The sequence below is a fragment of the Pipistrellus hanaki genome, assembly GCF_964339955.1.
Source record: "Pipistrellus hanaki genome assembly, chromosome: 7".
In the NCBI taxonomy this organism is placed as follows: domain Eukaryota; kingdom Metazoa; phylum Chordata; class Mammalia; order Chiroptera; family Vespertilionidae; genus Pipistrellus; species Pipistrellus hanaki.
In genome coordinates this window covers 34,049,485-34,056,551 of record NC_140509.1, presented here as the reverse complement: position 1 = coordinate 34,056,551, position 7,067 = coordinate 34,049,485, and the positions used below count along the sequence as shown (strand labels likewise).

The 7,067-nt window shown below is 40.9% G+C and overlaps 1 pseudogene across 1 annotated transcript; it reads right to left on the bottom strand.

The window, feature by feature from the left end:
* Positions 1–5,024: 5,024 nt before the first annotated feature.
* LOC311625849 (bridging integrator 2-like) lies at positions 5,025–6,826 on the bottom strand (annotated as a pseudogene). The gene is made up of 2 exons: positions 5,767–6,826; positions 5,025–5,488 (listed from the first exon to the last, which is right to left on the bottom strand). The product of its transcript is annotated as a bridging integrator 2-like (transcript).
* Between the last annotated feature and the right edge of the window lie 241 nt (positions 6,827–7,067).

Genomic DNA, 7,067 nt, shown 5'->3' with positions numbered 1-7,067 from the left:
CTGGGTTTTGGACTCAATCTCCGGTGGGGGGTGTGCAGGAGGCAGCCAATCGATGATGACATAATCTCACATCTTTCTTCCTTTGCTTCCTCTCCCTCTAAAAATCAATAAAAAAAATATTTTTAAAAAGAATAAAATCTTGCCATTTGCAACAACATGGATGAACCTACAAGGTATAATGCTAAGTGATGTAAGTCAGACAGAGAAAGGCAAATACCATATAGTTTCACTTATATGTGTAATCTAAGAAACAAAATAAAGGAACAAACAAAATAAACAAACACATAGATACAGAAAACAAATTGCTGATGGCTAGATGGGAGAGGGATTGGGGAATGGGTGAAAAAGGTAAAGTAGATTAAGAAGTACAAATTGCCAGTTATCAAAGTAGTCATGTGAACATAAAGTGTGGCTTAAGGAATAGAGTCAAGAGTGCTGTAATAACTATGCATTTGTCAGATGGGTACTAGACTTATTGGGGTACTAGATTTAGTAAGATATATAAATGTCTAATCACTATGGTGTACAGCTGAAACTAATGTAATAGTATGTCAATTTTAATTGAAAAATAAATAAATGTAAAAAATACTCTACTGCCAAGAAACAACATCAGACTGCCATTGGGGGATGGCAATGCCATGGAAGGCAACTCTCCTCCTGCCTTCCATGGAGGATAACCAACTCTTAGAGAGCCAACCCAGAACACAGCAGTGCTAGCACAATAGTAAAACTAATATAATAACATAATACATGGCCATCAGGGCTCAATGGTTGAGCATTGACCTATGAACCAGGAGGTCACAGTTTGATTACCAGTCAGGGCACATGCTCTGGTTGTGGGCTTAATCCCCAGTGTGGGGCATGCAAGAGGTAGCATTGATGTTTCTATCTCTCCCTCTCTCTTCCTCTTTGAAATCAATACAAATATATTTTTAAATATAATATATGTTAAGTAATTACATATTTTAACATGAGTATGAGTGTGTTTCTTTACATTTCCCCAATTTTCTGCCCCAAACATCATAAGCCAGGATTTTCTTCATGGTGGGGAGGGTTTATGCGAAGCGGACAGTCCTGGACAAACTGCACTGCGGGCACCCCTTCAGGTGGGCAAGGACTGCTGGAAACAGAATGGGTTGGAACACTGGGAACTTCTCTAGCGTTAAATTAATCTCACATTCTTGGTATAAACCACACTTAGACATGGTACAGACTTTTTATACAATGGTAGATTGTTTTTGCTAATATTTTGCTAAAGGTCTTTAAATTCATATTCATGAGGAATATTGTTCTGTATTTTTATTTTTAATAATTATTTCATATGATTTTTATATCTTGTGAATACTGGCCTCATAATATGAGCTGGGAAGTGGATTGATCCCAACATCCATCCAGTCATGCAGATATCCTCTTTTTTCCCCCATCCAGAGTCTATCATCATATTACAGGTTTATTTCACCCAAAAATTATTTTTTATCTATTCCAATTTATTGCTAAGTGTCTATACTTTTCTCCTCATCCTGTCGCAAATGCATACCACTGTCAAATCAATCTTTGAGAGGCACAATTTTATATTATTTTTGTATTTAATCAACTCCAGATGTGCTGAATAATAGAATATAAATTGCTTAACTCAAACATAAAGTAATCCTTCCTCATCTGTAATTTTCATACAGATCTTCCAATTCCTTATCCCAGCAGCTTTCAACCCAGGCGTGTCTTTAACCACTGGGGAGCATTTAAACAACACTGGTTATGTCCTACGGGCGATTGCGCTGTTGCAACCGTGTCCTCCATGTATGCTGCTAAGCAAGCTATTTTAGAGGTCACAGAACAGAAAGGTTCACAGACAAAACCCGCAAATGGCATTGTTATTAAATCAATTTTAAAGCATACAGTGAGAAGCAAGGGGAAAGATTTGCTAGAATTAATAGATTTAGGATAGCATACAAGCAAAAAAAAAAAAAAGAAAGAAAGAAAGAAATCACTACAGGAATCCTGAGGTACTCTGTATTCATTGTGCTGTATCTCTCTCTGCCACATCAGCCTTCCTCATTGGTGGTGTGGTCATGAGGAGCAGAATTAGGTTTTGCACAATTGGGTTCACAGGTGGACTTGCTTTTTGTTGTTTTTTTTGTGTGTTTTTTTTGTTTTGTTTTTTTAATATGTTTTATTGATTTTTCACAGAGAGGAAGGGAGAGAGATAAAGAGTTAGAAACATCGATGAGAGAGAATCATCGATCAGCTGCCTCTTGCACACCTCCTACTGGGGATGTGCCCGCAACCAAGGTACAGCCCTTGACGGGAATCGAACCCTGGACCTTTCAGTCCGAAGGCCGACGCTCAGTCTATCCATTGAGCCAAACTGGTTTTGGCTGGACTTGCTTTTTGAATAAACACAAGAATGATTACTCCTGGCCACGCTCTAGCTTGCAATTAGCCTGCAAACTGCCATGGATTTTATTTGTGCAGAATAAATGTCACCAGAGCATGTCCAAATTAATACCTCATGGTTTTCAAGTACCTTTTACATATGTATGTAGCCTTGTATATATTTGTACCTATGTGTTTCACGAATATAAGATCACTCTTGGTACTTATACTTAATGCATCCTATGTTTCTGCTTACCCTACGCTTACCACATAAGTGAATTCTGGCTGTCTATGCAAAAAAGTTTTGCCTGTGTCTCACAAACTACATATTTATCCTATAAAGGATTTGGAAAACCTCAAAAGCAAATGCATACCACTGATTGGGTGTCTGAAATTCACTCCAGCCCCCTGAACTGGAATCTCTGTGAGAGGGATCTGGACGCTGCATTTGTAAAGCTCTCCAGATATTTCCATTGTGTAGCCAGAGTTGAGATCCCACCTATGCTGGTAAAAAAAAAAAAAAAAAAAAAAAGGCACACAGATGCACTGAGAGCCCTACCCCTGCTTTACTGCCCATGCCATTTCATCTAGTTTATTACAGATATCTCTCACCCACACGAGAGAGGTGTTCCCAGACAAGACACCCTCCTGAGCCAGTGGGAGAGGGCTACTCCCAACCTCGACCTCTGTCTTCTCATATAAAGGAATTTATGGGAGAGACTTTGACTGCATAGTGAAAAGCCAATTTATTAAAGCATGCACCTTTATTGAAAAGGCAAAGCAAGCAAACCTATGCATCTGGCTTATGAAGCAAGTGCAGACGGGCTCTCAGCGGATCTCAAGAGGAGGTTGGGTTGCGGATCTGGGGCCTTATATACCCTCCTGTCTATAGGTTTCAAAATTTCTTGGCTGAATATTTTGGTACAGATTAATTCTCAAGGTCCCTTTTTTTTGTTCTGGCCTTCCCAGAATTCATGAGAAGCACCTGGCACTTTATCTTGCCAAGCCTTGAGAACGCTGGCTTCTCTGCTTAGGGAGTGAAACTGCCCGTTTTTCCTTCCCCCTCTCTTTCTGCCCTCTCTCCTGAGGGAGGTTTTTAACCATTTGCCCTGTGTCCTTGGCTGGGAGGACAATGGTTTGTTAGTTACAAGCTGGCTGCACGTTGCCCACACTGTTTGGCCTTGTAACTTTCCCATCTCAGTTTTCCTGTTCCTCCTGCCCTGGAATCCTGTAACACATCCACCTGGGTTCTCCCTCTGCAGCCAAATCTTATATAAGCCCCATTTCACCCTAAAGCTCTGTCTAATCATTCGCCTATATTACAAATTTGCCTTCTTAAGGTTAACTTGCATTTGAGCATTGCCTCATCAGTTCAAAATGTTTTCTGAGTGTTCTCTACTATTTGCTACTTAATTTTATGCATGCTGCACTATTATTTTTACATTGTTTAATTTATTTATGCATGTATTTTATTGGTACTGAGCTCCTTATTTGTGTATATGTGGACTGGGTAATTATAAGAGTTTGGGCAGCATCTGAGGAAGGGATGACAATAAGACAACTGTAAGCAAACCTCAAGGGAGTTAACCTTGTGGAAATGACCTTGAGACAAGCAAGCAGACTTGACTGATTGTTTACTAGGAGAGAGAGGGAGAGATGAAGAGAAAAGAGAGAGGTTTTAAATTTTAGAAAATGAAAATGCTTCAAATTAAAAAATAGAGAATTTTTTTGGCTACTTCCGTGAATCTAAAGAAGTAACCATTTTTAGTAAACTATTGTTTGGCATGTCAATATTGTTATGTAATAGAAAGTAACTTATTTGCATTTTATTTAAATTATCCTACATATTTAGTTCCAAGGTCATACTGTTTGGCTAAAAAACCAATTCTGAAGACATATTTATCAAATTATATTAAATTGATTGTAGCATATACTATCTTCATCACCAAGTCTCAGTAGTACATAGCACTAAATTCATACAGAAAATATTACACACTAGAGCAAAAATTGGAAAGCTTTTTTAATAAAAACTATTTTAGTTGCCTGATACCAACTCAGAAAACTTGTGTTCCTGACTTCATTTTGCTTGTTTTGATTATAGTTTATGAGACTATTTAGTAAACGGCCTATTTTTTTTTTTTTACATAGAATAAAGCTTTATTTAACAATCTGAAAATATGTTCTCCTTTTTTTAAAAAAATATATTTTATTGATTTTGTACAGAGAGATAGAGAGTCAGAAACATCGGTGGGAGAGAGTCATTGATCAGCTGCCTCTTGCACACCCCCTACTGGGGATATGCCCGCAACCAAGGTACATGCCCTTGACCGGAATCAAACCCGGGACCTTTCAGTCCCCAAGCCGACGCTCTATCCATTGAGCCAAACCGGTTTTGGCTGAAAATATGTTCTTTTGGCTTTAAGTCTTAAAAATGAGTAGAAATCCAAGATTTGCTTCCTGTTCTCTGAATATATAGATGCTTTTGCTTATTACACTCATTTTAGCTCCACTTTATTTAATATATAAAGTCTTATTATATAACAATGCTAAAATCTGAATTAAATATTCCCTAAGTCTAACAATTTCTTCTCCCAAGCCTTCCTGCTTGCCTCCCTCCCTCCCCTAAGTCTGCCCCTCAGCCTCCATTAATGCTAGGTCTTTAGAGACAACCAGCATCCACTTTGAGAACTTAGAAATGAATATTCGACTTTAAGTCTCTGTGTTTCTAGCTGAAGAGTTCCTCTGGGAGATGTACATATGTGGGAGGGTCTTGGCAGTTGCTCTTCAGAGCTGTGCACTTTGAACTGTAGGTACCACTTCTTGAAGCTCAGGTGCTGTGACGTTGCATGAAGCTGGAGACCCTGGTTCTCAGGGGGGTCAGACAAGATTAGCTGATTGTTCCCTTCTTTGTCTTCCATCTTACTTGCCTTGTCAGATTCTGGAAAAACCTGAGGGATCACCGAGGTGGGGGAAGTACAAAGATCTGGGTTCAGATTGTCGGTGTTCTCCTTTTCTCTGTTCTCAGGAGTTCTTACCTTCTGTGGTGGCTGTGGATCAGGAGAAACCTCCAAAGTGGCTCTGGAACTAGGACTTGAAGTTCTGGAACAAGGAGGCCCTGGAGTTGGAGGGTGAACCCTGTTTAGAGGCTGTAGGACTGGAGGGTATGTTCCCCTGAGGAGGTTCTAGAGCTGGGAGTGGCTCTGGGGATTGAGGCCTACTAGGGATGCTGAGGTCCTCTGGGCAAGGGCTCTCTTCTTTGGTTGTTCAGGTCCTTCACTCGAGATTCAGGTTCAGAGAACAACTTTTGGGAGAGATGCAGGCTGTTCTAAGGGATTAGGGCTCTGCCTGGGGATGGAGCTGGGAAGCCAGGGAAAACTTCCTCCTGGGACTCACCAGCCTCAGTGGGCTGGGCAGAAGAGGGCTGGGCCTGGGTAGGGCCATTGCAGTATGGCAGAGGCTCTTCCTCCTCAGAGGAGTTGGCTTCAACCTCTTCTTTCCCTATTTCCTTTTCTTTTAAGGGCTCTTCTTTCATCTCAGAGTTGTCTTCTCCCTGAGCTGGATCCAATGTTATCTCTTCTTCACTTGCTGAAATGGAGTCCCTCTCACTTGTCAAGAAAAGTGTAGAGGGACTAGTAGGTGAAGTAGGAGGACTGGAGATGTTTGAACTGGGGAAGAGATGACTAAAGAGGTCTGCTGCTGCTTGATAGTCCCTTTACCACAAAGACTTTGTTGGAATGTTGCTTCTCCAGTTTGCTCATCACTTCATACAATTGTGGCTCAGTTTGCTCATTTTCCTGTAGAAGACGTCCTTCAAGTTGGAAATGTTTTGAAAGATGGTCACATAACAGTCAATACAACTATTATAAAGAACAGTTAGCTCCTCTAGTAGTTCTTGGTTCAGATCTTGAAACACAAGCTGGGCTTTGTTGAACTCTTCATCTGCCTTGGCAATCTTGGCCTCATCTTCTTGGCATCCTGTACCGCCTCCAGGTAGTGTTGGGCATTGTCATAGTCCAATGAGTTTCCGACCTCACTTGGCAATTCTTTCCTTAATTTCACCAAACCGGGCTACAGAGTTTTCCATGGTCCTCAAAGCCTGGTCAGCTAGTTTCTCTTCACAGTCTTCCCAAAGGAGACCATTATTCCCTCCAATGGCCTTCAGCTCCTCATGACCATCCCACTCACTGCTGTGGATCTCCTGCAGGGTGTCTGACACTTTCTTTGAGCTTTCATGCATTACTTTGACTGCACTAAGGAAGTTCTTCAGCTGCTTGTATAGCTTGAGGCCCTCTGCCTTTTGATGGTAAAAGTTGTTGGCCCTTTGTTCAAACCATTCATCTTTGGTTTCCACAGTTTTCCCCAACTTCTGCAGTACCTTCTCCTGGGCCCTGCTGAACTTCTGTACCTGCCTGGAAAAGAGGTCAGCAGCACCACCAGCCTTGCCCTCAGCCATCCTACCAGTTCCCTGGGGGCAGCGGCCCTGATGGAGAGCTCCATGGTTTTCTGGAGGCTCCTGAGGAGGAAGTCTTCAGTGGCCTGTTCTTGACACAAAAGGAACATTTTCTTGTATTACGTGAGCTTTATAATTTTCCATTTGATAAAGTTGTTTTAATTAATTGCTAAACATGGTATCTTAAGATTTGATTGTGACAAGAATTTGATTGAGCTGATCCTGTTTTACTAAATAAAGTGAA